This window comes from Lycium barbarum, chromosome 11 (assembly GCF_019175385.1).
Source record: "Lycium barbarum isolate Lr01 chromosome 11, ASM1917538v2, whole genome shotgun sequence".
NCBI classification, from domain to species: domain Eukaryota; kingdom Viridiplantae; phylum Streptophyta; class Magnoliopsida; order Solanales; family Solanaceae; genus Lycium; species Lycium barbarum.
The window spans coordinates 90,769,943-90,787,341 of record NC_083347.1 but is presented as its reverse complement, the minus strand read 5'-3'; the positions used below and the strand labels follow the sequence as shown (position 1 = coordinate 90,787,341).

The 17,399-nt window shown below is 40.1% G+C and overlaps 1 non-coding gene across 1 annotated transcript; it reads right to left on the bottom strand.

The window, feature by feature from the left end:
* Positions 1-1,640: 1,640 nt before the first annotated feature.
* LOC132620562 (small nucleolar RNA R71) lies at positions 1,641-1,746 on the bottom strand. Its single transcript, XR_009575005.1, has one exon. It is a non-coding gene; the product is annotated as a small nucleolar RNA R71 (small nucleolar RNA).
* Between the last annotated feature and the right edge of the window lie 15,653 nt (positions 1,747-17,399).

Genomic DNA, 17,399 nt, shown 5'->3' with positions numbered 1-17,399 from the left:
CGTAGATTGGTTCTAGCAAAGTCTCAAAGGAAAGAATATTGTACGGACCGGTTGCACGGACCGTATAATATTTACAGTCCGTAAAATTGGCATGTATATCTGGGCGACAGACGAACATTGTATGGAGACTATTTTCAAATTCTACGGACCGTATAATATTTACGGTCCGTACATTGGTCCGTCGAGGGAAATTTTGTCAAACGTATTTTGCACGATTTAGACTCTTATAAATACCTGATGTAGGTTTCTTGTAGGCTACTATTCACCAGATTTCAGTTTTATTTCTTTAAGTATTGAATACTCATAGTTTTTTGTAGTTTTTTGGGATTACAAACAATTGCAATTAGTTTCTCCTCAACTCCAATCAATCTCGTAAGCATTATGATCTCAATTATTTATTATTGTTCTTCTTCTTCTATGAGAAGCTAAATTTCCTTACTAAGGTTATGAACCCAAATGATGGGTGTCTTGTGATTAGGTTTGTGATTGATATACACATAATGGATTATCAGGGTTTATTTATTCTTTATTCTTCATTCATAATTAATGGTTGCAAACATTGATTAAAGCCATAGATCTTGATTTATTTGGGAAAATAATTAGGGTTGGTAAGAATAAATAACAAGGACTCAAAGCTTTAAACTTTGTTTAATAAATTCACTTAGGAATAAGATGAATTTACTTGGCATAATTAACCATTCTTCATAGTTACTTTCTTATATTTGGAAAAATTATAGAAAAAGATAATCTTTATTTATTGAGAAATAGTAGAGATTCATATAGAGGTTAAGTGCATTCATATAATGATCCATTAGAAGTATATCAAGATCAATACCCATGATCATACACCTTATCAAAAGGGGACTTAACCTTGGTTTCTTTTACCAAAAATTACAATCCAAAGCAATTAGTTAGTCATTAACTATAAACAGCCAACTCTTACCAAACTCATCAAATTAAGCATTCTACGAGTTTAGTAACCTTTTCACACCATATTCCCTGTGGGATTCGACCCCAACCTTGTTGGGTTAGACATCGTCCGCTTTACGCTAATTAAAGGTGTAATTTGAGCATATCAAATTTCGGCGCTGTTGCCGGGGAATACGATTTTGAAATTACTAAATAGTGTTTGCTTTGATTGAAGTCTTTTGCGTATTCCATCACACCTTGTTTTCTATTCCTTGTAAACCAAGTGAACATGAATCAGAATTAGCAAAACCAATGTGCTGGTAACCAGGGGGTTCGATTGAATAATTAGGCAAATGAATCAGATGACGAGAATATTTTCACTGATCTTGTTCCTGAGGAGCACTATGCATCTGCTATTGTTCATCCTCAGGTTGGAGCTGCAAGAGTCAAAATGTAATCCCCTCTATACTAGTTGTTGCATCTTGAGGGTTACTTTCGAAACTTTACCGATAATGATCCTCAATGTCATTTGCAGAATTTTGTGGATGTATGTGCTAATCACATCCAAAACAACATTTCACAGGATGCTATTCGACTGAGGCTTTTCAAATATTTCTTAGCAGGAGATACAAGAGCTTAGTTCGAGAAGTTTCCCCAGAATTCTATTACTACATGGGCATAGATGGTAGCAGTCTTTCTCAAGAAATGGTACCCTCCTAGCAAGAAGGCTGACATTCGTGACAAGATCTATGAATTTAACCAGCGACCAGGAGAATAATTATATGAAGCTTGGGAGATATTTAAGGGGTATATGACAAAAATCCCAAATCATGGTTTTCCGGGGAACATATTAATGGAGAAGTTCTATCGAGGCCTAGATCTAGTGATGCAATCAATTACAAATAATGCAGCTGATGGTTGTTTTATGAATAAATCTTACCGCAGAGTGACCAATATACTTCACAGGCTGACTACAAACAATCAGGCTTGACACTCAAACAATGCTGATATTGTGCCTTATGGTAGTGTCATGATCCAGAATATAGTGAAGGAGAATCAAGATACCCAGCAACCATTGGCTAAGTTGCAATGAATATTTCCTTGCTAACCAAGAAGTTTGATGATACCCAGATCAAGAAGGTAAATGTTTGCGAAGACGAGTCAGGTATGCCGAAAGGGATGTACCAGGTCCAAGAGGGTCCATTTCACGAGGGACCTCCAGGGCAGGTTGAAGATGCAAACTATGTGAACAACTCTCACGGGGGTTATCAAAGGTAGAACAACCAAGGTGGTTACCAAAATCAAAATCAATGGACACCTCAGCAGGGTCAGGGTTCTTACAACAACAACAACTCAGGGAACTACAATAATAATTATGGTGGTACGAACCAAGGGAGCTACAACAACAATAACAACAATTTTGGGAACAAGAGTTCCAATCTTTATATACCACCGAAGGGGAAATCAATAGAGCAAGGTAGTTCGAGGGTTGAAGCAATGCTTGAGAAGATTCTGGCAAATCAATTAAAGTCTGAAAGAACATTATCTGGGCTAGCAGAGACAGTGGGTTCTCATACAGCAGCTATTCAAAAGCTTGAGTCACAGATGTGTGATATTTCTAAAGAGCAGCACCCTCCTAAAACGGGAGTATTTCCTAGTGACACTATTTCAAATCCGAAGAATGGGGGAGGCAGTGTAGACCGAGTGTTTTCCATTAGTACTTGAAGTGGTAAAATACTCCAAGGTATTGAAAAGAAGGTTGTTGAGCTCGAGCCGATTGATGAAAATGAAGAGGTGCAGTCTGAAGCATCAATTATTGTTGATGAGAATCTGACTAACGAGAAGGTTGCATATATTCTAGAGATTTTGAAGGAGGCTGATGAGAATAGCAAGCAAACTGTGAAAGGGGCTCTCCGCCCTTTGACTCAGCTTTTCAAATCTAAACCTCCCTTTCCTCAGAGGCTGGTGAAGAAAAAGGAAGATGCTAAGTTCAAAAAAAATTATGATCAGCTTAAGCAGTTATCTCTGAATTTTCCCTTCTTGGAAGCTGTCAAGGAGATGCCTGGTTTTGCTAAATATTTGAAGGACCTGTTAACCAAGAAAAAAATAAAAAATGGTGCAACATGAAACGGTGAGTTTGACTCACACTGTGAGTTCCGTCATTTCAACAACTATTGTCCAGAAGAAGAGCGATGCTGGGGCGATCACTATTCCTTGTTCTGTTGGGCACCATAATTTTGATCATACGTTGTGTGATAATGGAGGGAGATATACAGGCAATCAGGCTTGGGGATACCAAGGCCAACTACTATGAAGTTATAGATGACTGATAGATCTATTAAGAGGCCTGTTGGCATGGTTGATGATGTTTTTGTGCGGGTTGGTAAATTTATGTTGCCCGCAGATTTTTTGATTCTTGATTGTGCTGTTGATCGGGACATTCCAATTATTATGGATAGAGCTTTCCCTGCTACGGGGAGAGCTCTAATGGATTCGAAGAAGAATCAAATTAAGTTTCGAGTTGATGATGAGGAGGTTACTTTTTAAGCAAGCAAGGAGATGAAGTTACCAAGTTCTTATGAGAGCATTTCGGTGATTGATTCTTTTGATGTTGTTGACGAAGCGGTGGAGTTCAAGATGGAAGAAGAAAGTTTGGGTGAAGCTCTGGCTGGTATTCTTGTAATGCGCTTGTTGGGTTGGGTTCATATTCTTACCACCCAAAGAAGCTGAATCTCGATATGGAAAATAGAACAACTCCTCTAGCAAAGCCTTCAATTATTGAACCACCGAAGTTCGAGCTTAAGCAGCTCCCATTATATTTGAAGTACAAGTTCCTTGGTCCGAATAATACATTGCCAGTGATTGTTTCAGCACTACTGATTGAGGAACAGGTTGAGCAACTTTTGGAGGAATTGCGTGAATATAGGCGTGCCATTGGTTGGACCATAGCAGACATTCGGGGAATTCCTTCTGGGATCTGTGAACATAAAATTCAATTGGAGGAGGATAGCAAGCCGAGTGTGAAGCATCAAATAAGACTGAATGAGAATATGCAAGAAGTCGTCAAAAAAAGAGATCATCAAATGGTTAGATGCTAGAGTGGTTAACTCGATTGCTGACAGTAAATAGGTGAGCCCAGTCCAATATGTTCCGAAAAAGGGTGGCATCACAGTGGTGCCCAATGCAAAGAATGAGCTGATTCCAACGAGGACTGTAACCGGATGGAGAGTTTGCATGGATTATCGCAAGCTCAACACTGTCACTTGCAAGGATCACTTCTCTATGCCTTTTATTGATCAAATGCTTGATCAGCTAGCGGGGTGATCTTATTATTTCTTCCTTGATGGTTACTCGGGCTAAAATCAGATCAACATTTCCCTAGAAGATCAAGAGAAGATGACTTTTACTTGTCTGTATGGGACATTTGCTTTCAGCAGAATGTCGTTTGGTCTTTGCAATGCACTAGCTACGTTTTAGCGGTGTATGATGTCGATATTCTCTGATATGGTGGAGGACTTTCTCGAGGTCTTTATGGATGACTTCTCGTTTGTTGGTGATTCTTTTGATGACTGTCTTAGCCATCTGGGTCAAGTACTTACCGCTGTGAGGAGACTAATCTGGTGTTGAATTGGGAGAAGTGCCACTTCATGGTGAAGGAAGGGATCGTCCTCGGGCATAAAATCTCTAAAAAAGGGATTCAAGGTTGATCAAGAGAAGACTGATGTGATTTCGAAGCTTCCTCCGCCTATCTCAGTTAAGGGTGTCCAGAGCTTTTTGAGACACACCGGTTTCTATAGGCGTTTCATCAAGGATTTCTCAAAAATAACTAATCCGATGTGCAAGCTTCTTAAAAAAAAAGGCTAAGTTTGAATTTGACGAGAAGTACTGAAAGTCGTTCAATGAATTGAAGCAGCGGTTAACCACAGTACCTATTATTGTTTCTCCCAACTGGTCTCTACTGTTCGAATTGATGTGTGATGCAAGTGGTTTTGCTATCAATGTTGTGCTTAGCCAAAGATATAGTAAATCATGTATCCGATCTATTATGCAAGTAGAACATTGAATGCTGCTCAGATGAATTACACAGTGACGGAGCAAGAGCTGCTTGCAATAGTTTTTGCTTTTGAGAAGTTTCGGGCCTATCTGTTGGGGACCAAAGTCGTGATATACACTGATCATGCTGCATTGAGATACCTGATGGCTAAGAAAAAAGCTAAGCCACAATTGAACTGATGGGTGCTATTGCTGCAAGAGTTTGACTTTGAGGTGAAGGACCGCAAGGGAAGTGAGAATCAGGTTGCTGACCATCTCTCTCGGCTTGAAGAAGCTGGGAGACCTTCGAATGGGCTAGATATCGACGATGCGTTTCCAAATGAGAGGGTGTTGGTTGTGTCAATGGAGGTGGCACTGTGGTATGCAGACATCGCCAATTATTTGGTGACAGGCATAATTCCAGAAAAGATCAAAGCATACCAAAAGAAGAAGTTCTTGCAGGATTCTCGTCAATACTATTGGGACTAGCCTTACTTATTCAGAACTTGCGCTTACAACATCATCCGGCATTGTGTTCCCGAAAGTGAAGTGATGGCGATTTTAAAGGCAAGCCATGACTCTCCTGTTGGGGGTCATCATAGTGGAAACCAAACTGCTACTAAAGTTCCTGAATGTGGTTATTATTGGCCAACTATCTTTCATGATGCAAATCTATTTTGTCTTGTGATCAATGTCAGAGGCAAGGGAGTATAAGCAGAAGGCAAGAGATACCTATGAATTTTGTGATGGAGGTGGAAGTGTTCGATGTCTAAGGGATTGATTTTATGGGACCCTTGTGAGCTCTGGGGGCATGAAGAATATCTTGGTGGCCGTGGACTAAGTGTTGAAATAGGTGGAAGCGGTGGTTTTACCTAACAATGAGGCCAAGAGTGTCATGGGATTCCTCAAGAAGAACATATTTACTCGATTTGGCACTCTGAGGGCTATAATCAGTGATGGTGGTTCCCACTTTTGCAATAGAGCTTTCCTGGATTGATAGAGAAGTATGGCGTAAAACATAGGGTGGCAATACCTTATCATCCTCAGATAAGTGGGAAAGTTGAAGTCTCCAATCATGAGATCAAGAGTATTCTAGCTAAAACGGTGAATGCAAATACAACTGATTGGGCCCGCAAGCTTGATGATGCTCTATAGGCTTACTGAACTGCTTTTAAGACTCCGATTGGGACTTCACACTTCAAGCTCGTTTTTGGCAAAGCCTGTCACCTGCCGGTTGAACTTGAACATAAGGATATGTGGACCTTGAAGAAATTAAACATGGATTGGGAAAAGGCGACCAAACTCAGGTTGTTTCAACTCAATGAGATGGATGAATTCTGATACCAGGCGTATGAAAGTGCAGCACTTTATAAATAGAGAATGAAGCAGTATCATGACAATAAAAACCTGAAGCGAAAATCTACAACGGTGATCCTATCTTGCTGTTTAACTCCTAATTGAAACTGCTACCGGGTAAGCTTAAGCCAAGGTGGTCCGGTCCGTTCGAGGTGGTGAGTGTCTCACCCCATAGGGCGCTTGAACTGAAGTCCGAAGATGGAACTCGGACATTTAAGGTGAACAGGCAGAGGGTGAAGCACTATCATAGAATGGTTGATGGAGATAGAATTTTGACCGATACCGGTTGAAGCACCTTGGAACGAATGCTGACTCAACGAGTCCAGACCAAGAGTAAATTGGCAACATCGTCGTGCTGCGATGTAAAATCAAGCGCTTCTTGGGAGGCAACCCATGTGTAATTTTTTTTGTTTTTGTTTTGTAACTTAGATAGGAAGTGTATAGGGTAACGTTTGTTTTGGTGCAGGATGCAAAGTGTAGAAACTGGAGTTGATCTACTACGGTCCGTATAATTTTTACGGTCCGTAGATGGAAGCGTAGATTGAGGTAGTAAAAAGATGGTCCTCTGTTGATGATTTACGCCAAAACCTACGGTGCGAAAAATATTTACGGTCCGTAGATGGAAGCGTAGAGTATGAACAAGGTAAGAGATCTTTCTGTTCTTGATTCACGCCAACATTTACGGACCGTAAAAATTTTACGAACCGTAGATGGAAGCGTAAAACAAGGACCGTCAGATCGAATTACTATTGCAACATCTACGCCATAATCTACGCTCCGTACAATTTTTACGGGCATAGATTGACAGCGTAAAAGGCCCAGGTAAGTTTACTCAAAAGGCGACTAAGGCACAGAAAAATTTTAAAAATGCCTTTTATTATGCTTCTAAGTCATCAACTCAAGTTCACTCCCTAAAACTCCCTCTCCTTTTCAAATTCCACCACCACCCAATCACTACCCTAAATTCACTCCACAATTCACTCCCCACTGTCAAACGTTACTTATTCCTTTCCTACACCTAAACACAACTCATCACCACAACACTAAGTCACAAGCCGTTTGAGTTGAAGCAAGAAGCAATAATTTCTCAATTGCACTCTTCGTGTTTATTTGATCATCTACGTCTCTACCAGGTTTATTGATGCTCTTATACCCTAGTACGATCACATGTGCATAATAGCGAGATGGACGATTGCGTAGTCGTACTTCAATGACCTTGGTGTGTGAGTTCTTGAATTTCTATTGTATGGAGGATGGATTCTTGCAATTAGTTGGGGCGGGGATTTGGTTGTGTTGTGCTTAACATTGGACTCATGGGAAACGAGTATTCGAAACCCCCATTGGGTCGTGGGCATTTCGAGTGTCAATATCTTAATTGATATAACAATTCGTTAGGCCCACCATCTGTTCGATAAAATTCCTGAATGAGGAAAAGTGTGAATTCGGGTGAAGTCTGAGTAACCTAGTCAGTATAATGAGTGTAATCATGTGGATTCATATGCTAAAAGTCATTGGTGTATGCTATGTATGAAAGGGAAGTCCGTGGGGAAGGTGTGATAACTGTTATACAGAGGGAATTTTACGAGTAGATTTACGGACCGTAGATTTTATACGGACCGTAAATCTGGGTCGTCAAATACTCTACTATATAACAGTTACTACACTATTCCTCTTCTACGATACAACTTACGGATTGTAAAAAATTTTACGGACTGCAACTTATATCGTAAAACAGTTTCTTCAATTCCCAACTCACTGTTCCCAATCTACGATGGGTTTTAAGGACCGAAAAATTTGTATGGTCCGTATAACTCTGTTACCAACTTACAGTCTCTTTTACGAATCGTATGTCTTTTACAGTCCGTACACAAAAAAAAAATTGTGTTTGTACATTTTTTTTTTTTTTTTTTTCCCTCCCATTTAGGAGGATTTATAGTGTTTCCACACTTCCCCTCCAGGGTGACTCGAACCCAGGACCTACCGGTCGTGGGTGGAGGTGCTTAACCACTGAGCTATCCCTCACTTGTCGTGTTTGTACATTATCATCCTTGTTTACACCTTTATTATTGTAGATACTAATATGTATTCCGCATGTATGGCTCCAAAGAACACTGTCAGAAGGGGTCGTGCCCAGGCCACAGGTCAGGGCCGAGGGCGAGGTCAGACCCAAATCAGAACCAGGCTCCGTGATCAGGACCATGTGAGTGACGAAGACCAGGCTCCTATCGCACGACTCACGAGGCCGCGTAGAGCAACCCAAGCTCCGGCAAACCCCCAGTCTGATGAGGGGTCCTCATCAAAGAACACCGACTCTAGCAATGATGGAGAGAAATCATCAAGCTCTCCTGATCTGCCCACTCAGGAGGAGGCGACTAACGTTCCAAAGGAGTCGGATGCTGAAGAGGCGGCACGCTTAAATGAGAACAAAATGAAGGAGAGGTCTAAACATGCTATTCAGTTTTCGGTCCAAGGTTCGAAAGGAGATATACGATAAAGGGCTGGAGCCCAAGGAAGAAGGACAGGGTTTCCGCCGGATCATCTATGAGGAAAAGTAGATCAGTTTCTAGGGGTTGGAACATTTCCCCAACATACAGGTTGTCATTGATCACCATGGATAGGGTTTCCTTAACTAACCACCCGGAACGTATATATCCTCTATTATGAGAGAGTTTTATGCCAACTATGCCGCGGGGATAAACAACCGGTACAGACCAGCCCAACAAGCAAAAACAGTCATACACCTCCAGAAGGTGACTATTAGGGTAGTGAGGATTGATTTCTCCAGCAAAGCCATCAACCGATTCTACTTCAGGGACAGCTATGAGCCGCCAGCAAACACTGATGAGTTAGACTACAGAATGGCGGGGAACAGAACTAATATGTTGAGAGAATTACTGGGGGTAGCTTCGGTGATTGCAAGAGAGAACCCAGCCTGGCGTACCAACTCTAGTGCGCAGATTAAAAGGAAAGATCTCTCAATGGAAGCCAAATTCTGGTAGAGTGTCCTGATGAACAAAATACACCCAACACAGACAGATAATCAGCTTACTATAAGCCATGTAATTCTAGTGGCTTCCATCATCTCCCGATATGTAATTAATATAGGGAACTTGATAGCATATGAGGTTCTTATGCGGGAAAAAAAACCTGGGCTTTCTTCGATGTTCCCATGCTTGATTATGGCCCTCTGTTTGAAGGCTGAGATCCAGAAATTTCCCTACTGGATCATAGATATGAGGCAAAGCATGTCTACAGCTTAATAAAGATTCAAGATAAAGATGTTATGGCCAGGCTGGGCCCGAGGTGGTGTGGCGGCACCAAAATTTGTGCAATATGAGTCTGACCAAATTGAGGAAGAGAGCACGACATTAGAGGAGACCCAAGAGGGTTTTGAGACCGCCACTATGACAGCACCAATTCCACAGCGGTTCTTGAGTCATCTTCGGGTCCCACCTCTTCAGCAGCCCCTGAGATTGCTACTGAGCTAGTCTCTATAACTGCCCCCACCTGCTACCAGAGTCACCTCCACATCTACAGCACTTCCTAGGGGTGTAATGATTTCATTTAACAGGCAAAACTTTCATGACTCTTATGTAAAGGCAAAAAGAGCCGATCGACAGATTGCTAGATTATTAGAGGAGTTCGAAGGGGTTATAGAACAGGCAGTCTGGAAGGAGATGGAGCCGGTACAGGAGTCCCTCACCCAATCGCACGGTCAAATTCACTCCAAAATTGATGGCATTGAGAGGAGGAGAGTCCTTGAGTTGGAAAAGGTATCGTCAACAGCTGAGATGAAAATAGTAAAGAAGGATATTACATAGTTGAAGGACGATGTCCTTACACTTCAGGTGAAGGAGGGGGAAGGTTTTGCAGATCCCTCTCAACCAGCAATGCCGATTGATTTGGCCTCTTTGGTGCTAGTGGTGCGACTGTCGAGAGAAGATTCCTCAGCCCAAGGTAGAGGTAAGAGGCTGAGATCTAAGGAAGATGATGAGGGGATAGACCCAGTTGAGCTAGAAGAGCACCAGATGAAAAAAGCCACACGGCTATCAATTGTTGACTACCACTACACAGGGGCAGCGAACAGCATAGATCCCCCTGTTGAGCAGACGGTACCCAGCATTGTGGTACCTAAGGAGGCCGGGATGACTGTCCCAGCAGAGGACCCACTCCTACAGAGTCAGTCCGAGCCTCCTAGCAGCACTATTGATCCAGCACCCACCGATACTGATGCGGTGGGGGCATAGCAGGAGGAGTATCGCGCCTAGTGTGCCTCAGGTAGTCCTAACCCTTGTCTTTTCTATGCTTACATTGATGCACTGAGGGCAGTGCATGATTCTCTAGTTGGGGGTGGAACTATTTGATGTTATTGTAGTGTAAATATGTGTTTAGGAACCCCCTGAGCTTTTCTTTGCCAGAGTTCTTTTCCTGAGGGGTTTTATTTTGTTGAAACGGATATGTTTAGATTGGTTCTTAAGTTGAGTAAAGTAGTTTTGACTTATTTGGTATAGTTATGTAACTGTGGCATGTTGTTTGTGGTTTATTGGAAATTATGGACCCCTCGAAAATTTGGAAAAATGTATACTTAGAACCAGCTATTGGTTGACATGATTTGGATCTTTGTATGACATTATTATATTATTGGGGATTGTGTGCAAAGAATAAATACCTACAGGTCACAATTGTATATGATCGTCCTTATGCCAATGTGTGTGTGAGCTGTTAGTTTGTTCTATTTATGCATGTATAATCTAGAACTTGCCCGGTTAGTCATGTTTGAATCTAACAGTTGGTTTGGTTGTGAGATGATATTAGGCTTTCTTTGAGTAAATAGTCACTTTGCCTAAATAAGCCTGACCATGTGATTGTAAATATCTCTAGTTTTCCCTTTTTGAGCCTTTTGACCTTTTTCTTGGCTAGCCAATAATGAAACCTTACCTTTTGTGAAATCAAGCCATAAGATAGATAAGTAAAAATGCCTAAGTTGGGGTGAAATAAATGTGAAGTAGATGTTAAAAACATAAGTTGGGGGTGGTGGAGTTTGCTAGTTGGGATTCGATGTGGTGGTTGCATATATGAAAAAAAAAATAGAAAAGTGTAACACAAAAATAATTGTAAGTTGATTTGGAATAAAAACACATCAAGGTCGAAAACTTGAAAGAAACTAAAAGGGTTGAATAAAAGGCGAATTAAGGTAAGGAGATGTTGTAGTGTTCAATGAGGGTTAGTCACTAATATCCAAAAAGTATCCTACCCGTCCCTAAGCCTACATTACAAGCTAGAAACAAGTCCTAATATGATTACAACTGAACCAACCTAGGATGAAAGCATATAAAATAAGGGCAAGCTTATGGTATTTGGATGTGTAGATATGAACTTCTTTGTGAGTGTGAGTGTTTCTCTCTTCTCTTTCGTCCTCATCCTATTATTGTTGTATATATGTGTGTTGGGACGTTCTTTGGTCTATGTGAGAGCATAAAGATGAGAATTGATCAAAATGAAGTGACCGCCTAAAGTAGTATTTGTGTGCATCATAATATGTTCGATAATGTAATGTCATGCATTGAAGCACCATTGTTAACCGTAGCATTCTTGAGTTGTGCATAATTGGTTGAAAATAGAAAAATGGGGTGGTCCTTGAAAGAGAAACGTGTATGCCGGTAGTTCAGAGTCAAAACCCATTTAGACATTATTACTCTATAATATCTAAATGATAGATTGAGTCGTTGTGTTGTGCGACTTGCTTGAGGACAAGCAAAGACTTTAAGTTGGGGGTGTTGATGTGCCGTGAAATTATGGCATATTCGATGCTTTTGGGCTATAAGTTTTACTTGTTTTCGAGCAAGTCTTGGTCTTTTTGATGTGTTTGTGATATGTTGCAGGTATATAACGTATTTTGAGAGCAAGTCGTGGAAATGGGTTAAAAAGATGTTCAAGACAGAAAAATAACTGAAGCATGATTTTTATGAAGCAAAAGACGGACCATATAATATTTACAGTCCATCAATTCAACCGTAGATCCATGACAGAAAGGCCTCAGACCTGAAGAAGGAAGTCAAGGAAAAAGTACGGACCGTACATTATTTATGGTCCATAAATCCGACCGTAGATTGATTCCAGCAAAGTCTCAAAGAAAGAAGATTGTACGGACCAGTTGCACGGACTGTATATATTTACGATCCATAAAATTGGCACGTATATCTGCGTGACAGATAAAGATTGTACGGAGACTATTTTCATATTCTACGGACCGTATAATATTTACAGTTCGTACATTGGTCCGTCGAGGGAAATTTTGCCAAACGTATTTTGCACGATTTAGACTCTTATAAATACTTGATGTAGAATTCTTATAGGCTACTATTCACCAGATTTCAGTTTTATTTTTTAAGCATTGAATACTCATAGTTTTTTTGAAGTTTTCAGGGATTACAAACAACTGCAATTAGTTTCTCCTCAACTCCAATCAATCATTTGTAAGCATTATGATCTCAATTATTTATTAGTGTTCTTCTTCTTCTATGATTAGCTAAATTTCCTTACTAGGGTTGTGAACCCAAAGGATAGGTGTCTTGTGATTGGGTTTTGTGATTGATATACACATAATGGATTATTAGGGTTTATTTATTCTTTATTCTTCATTCATAATTAATGGTTGCAAACACTGATTAAAGCCATAGATTTTGATTTATTTGGGAAAATAATTAGGGCTGGTAAGAATAAATAACAAGGACTCAAAGCTTTAAACTTGGTTTAATAAATTCACTTAGGAATCAGACGAATTTACTAAACATAATTAACCGTTCTTCATAGTTACTTTCTTATATTTGGGAAAATTATAGAAAGATATAATCTTTATTTATTGGGAAATAGAAGAGATTCATATAGAGGTTAAGTGCATTCATATAATGATCCATTAGAAGTATATCAAGATCAATACCCATGATCATACACCTTATCAAAAGGGGACACAACCTTGGTTTCTTTTACCATAAATTACAATCCAAAGCAATTAGTTAGCCATTAGCCATAAACAACCAATTTTTACCAAACTCATCGGATTAAGGCATTAGACCTAGATTAAGCATTCTACGAGTTTAGAAACCTTTTCACACCATATTCCTTTTGGGATTCGACCCCAACCTTGTTGGGTTACTATATTTGACATCGTTCGCTTTACGTTAATTAAAGGTGTAATTTGAGCGTATCATTCATCCGGGAGCGACGAAAATGTATCATGATCTTAAATCATTATTGGTGGAACGGAATGAAGAAAGACATAGTGGAATTCGTAGCTCAATGTCCTAACTGCCAACGGGTAAAGATTGGGGACCAGAAGCTTGGGGGATTATTGCAAGCTATGGAAATTCCGACTTGAAAATGGAAAGTGATTAACATGGATTTCATCGCAGGCTTGCCCCGTTCTCAGCGTAAGTATGATTCTATATGGGTAATTGTGGATAGACTTACGAAGTCAACTCATTTTCTACCAGTCAGAACTACATACGCAACTGAAGATTATTCAAAACTTTATATCAAAGAGATAGTAGGACTCCATGGTGTGCCAGTATCCATTATTTCTAACAGAGGAACTCCGTTTACGGGAAATTTCTGGAGTTCATCCCAAGAGGGTATGGGGACTCAGGTGAGTCTTAGTACAGTGTTTCATCCGCAGACTGATGAACAAGCTGAGTGTACCATTCAAACTCTTGAAGATATGCTACGGGCATGTGTGTTAGATTTCGGAGGTAGTTGGAATGATCACTTACGGCTTATTGAATTCTCTTATAACAATAGTTATCATTCCATGATCCAAATTGCTCTGTATGAGGCTTTATATGGGCGCAAGTGTAGGTCACCGGTTGGGTGGTTTGAAGTGGGAGAAACTAAGTTAATAAGTCCAGACTTGATCAACAAGCCGTGGAAAAGGTCAAGCTTATTCAGGATCGATTAGTGGCAGCTCAGAGTCGAAGAAATCTTATGCAAATAATCACCGACAAGACCTAGAGTTCCAAGTTAATGATTGGGTATTCTTGATGGTGTCCTATGAAAGGTGTAATAGGCCTTACAAGATTGCACGCAAGGTAGGCCAGGTAGCTTATGAGTTAGATCTACCTTCAGACTTGGAGTTAGTCCACCCAGTTTTCCATGTGTCAATGATTTTCAATTGTATTGGAGACCCTTCTAGAATTGTACCTGTGGATGATTTCCAGGTCACCGAGATATTATCATTGCTATTCTATTTAAGCAAGTTCGGAGACTCAGAACTAAAGATGTTCCCATTGCTAGAAGATGTACCCTTCTAGAAGTTCCCATTGCTATTCTATTTAAGCAAGTTCGGAGACTCAGAACTAAAGATGTAGCTTCAGTTAAAGTTCTATGGAGAAACAATAATAGAGAAGAAATGACTTGGGAAGCTAAGGGACATATGAAGTTAAGGTATCCACACTTGTTTCACTTCCAAAGAAGGTTCAGATAGAACCACTATTGTCTTCAGGTACGTAATGCTTTCTTCTTAACAATTTCTTGGTTGTGTGTGGCCATTATTGTTATTGTTGTTGCAGCCCTGTGAGGCATTGTACATTGTGGGTTGTTGTGACAGGATGATAATGACACATTTACTGGGAAACTCTGGCAAAATTTCTGCAAAATCCCTAAGAGTCTAACATTCGAGGACGAATGTTTCTAATGGGGGGAGGATGTTACACCCCGTGATTTTGTGCATTGAAATTCATCGTGTGTTAGTGGCTCTAGCCTTGGATACGGGAAATACCAAGGATAAATGAGATTAGACGAGTTTATCTTATAGTTATAAAGGTTAAGTTCATGTTTAGTAAGTATTGGAAGGATTAAGCGTTGAACAAATCGCTTAGAATATGTTTTCAGAAAAAAAAATGGGTTTTACAGTCAAATATACGGACCGTATAATTTTTATGCACTGTATATCTGGCTAACTTCCACAGTAAATTGATTCCAGAAAGGGTGAGTTACTGGTTGGATTTTACGGTCCAATTATACGGACCGTATAATTTTTATGGTCCGAAAAAATGGACCGTAAATCCGGGTCGGTACCAGATTTTTTTTAAGTTATATACCCGACCCTTACTTATTTTTGCTCATTTCTAACATTTCCCAATGTCACGACCCAGCTAGGGGTCGTGACGGGTACCCGGGGGATAGCCACCGAGCACCACTCGTTCTGCTACTCATCTTACTCATTTAATGCTCTTTTATCGATTTATACTTAGGACATAAGAAAATCATCTTTTCATTTGAGAACATGAAAATACTTTTATACGCATAATCATCTCGGCCATCAAAATAATATATACATATACATAAAAGCATCTCGTGAGACCATCTAACCCACACTGCGCATCTACGAGCCTCTACTGGAGTACTGAACACAAGGACGGGACAAGATCCCGTCATGCCCAAAACTATATGCACATGAATATACACAAAAGAATAACCAAGCACCTCCGGGACAATGGAGAGCTTCTCAAATCAGCTGACAGCTACTACGGATCTGGGTCGAGCTCACCTCCCTGTCTACCTGTGGGCATGAACACAGCGTCCAAAGAAAACAGACGTCAGTACGAACATTGTACTGAGTATGAGAGGCATAAACAATGAAATAGACAATGATACAAAGGGAGATATCAATATAAAGCAACTATATCTGACTGTCAAGTATGAAGAAAATAAGTCATGCTGTCTTACTCAATACTCATCATCATATCATAAATACATAGTGTATAAACTGCCCGTCCATATCGGATCGGTGTGATAATCAATAACATTAGCCTGTGTCCAGGCCTCCCGCGTCCGGGGTACCATCTCATGTCGCCCACTAGTGGTGTCTGCCCATGCCATCTGGCCATGGTGTATAGCTGCCCGCCTTAGCGGTGACTGCCTGGCCAAATAGGCGCGGTGTTATATCACCATCATACATGCTCATCATAATACGCTTATCGTAACATACTTATCATAATACATGCATAAGGCCTAAGAACAACTTTACTTTATCTGGGTGATGTAGGGTCGTGATCCCCCGATTCCATTATGGAGCAATTATTGACATCCTGCCTCACCTTGAAGGAAGTAGCATATAAGGTGAGTGTAAGCAATGAATGACATCATTATCGTTATAGGATCATCATATCATATTTCTTATCTCATATAGCTACTCATAGATATAGACTTTTAGCTTTTCGAAATATAGGGACTCATGAAGAGGAAAGAAAGTCATGCTTTAAGATTCATGCCATTAGAAAGAAAGTACTAGCCTCACATACCTTTGACGTTTAACTAAGCTAGCGCTTGCTTGTTCTCCTCCGATATCACGTTTCTACCTTCAAGAGAGAATTCGCACTATCGTTAGTTAATCGACTATAAGAACGTGTTACTAATTCTAGGGAAAATTGGGCAGCGCTTCCTTTATTTATACTACTTTTCCCACATTCTATATCAACTCCCAAACGCTCACAATAACATCCACGATACTGTAATCAACAATCATCATCTTTATACATTGACCACAATCCACCATTTCTCTTCCATTTCTCCACATTTATGGTTATAGCTCACTATCGCGTTTCTTCGTGTATAATACTTATTTCATGTTCTAAATGTCATTCATAACATTTTTATAATCACAACTTATCAATGATCATGGCTCAATTCAACCCTTTACTCAACAATGCTACTATTCACACTTTCATGACCCATTTCTTACATCCTTCTATAATTCAAGTGTTTCAACTCTTCCATACCTAAATAACGTGTAAATACCATAAAAATTACCTTAGATGTTGTAGGAACAAGCCTTGGGTGGTATTGTTCTTCTTGCACCCAAAACCCTAGTTTACTTCTCTTGAAATTCCTTAACTTGGATGAGCTTTGATGAGTTCCATACACTTGATTCACTTGGGTTCTTGATATTGATCCTTGATTTCCTTTGTTTTCTTGTGGATGAAGAGTGGTGAGTATTCTAGAGGTTTTTAGAGAGAAGTATCGTGAAAATGGAATGAATTAATGAGCTTGGGTCTCCTTTTTAATAACTTAAAATCTGATCCGGAATGAACAGTAGTTGAAGTGCA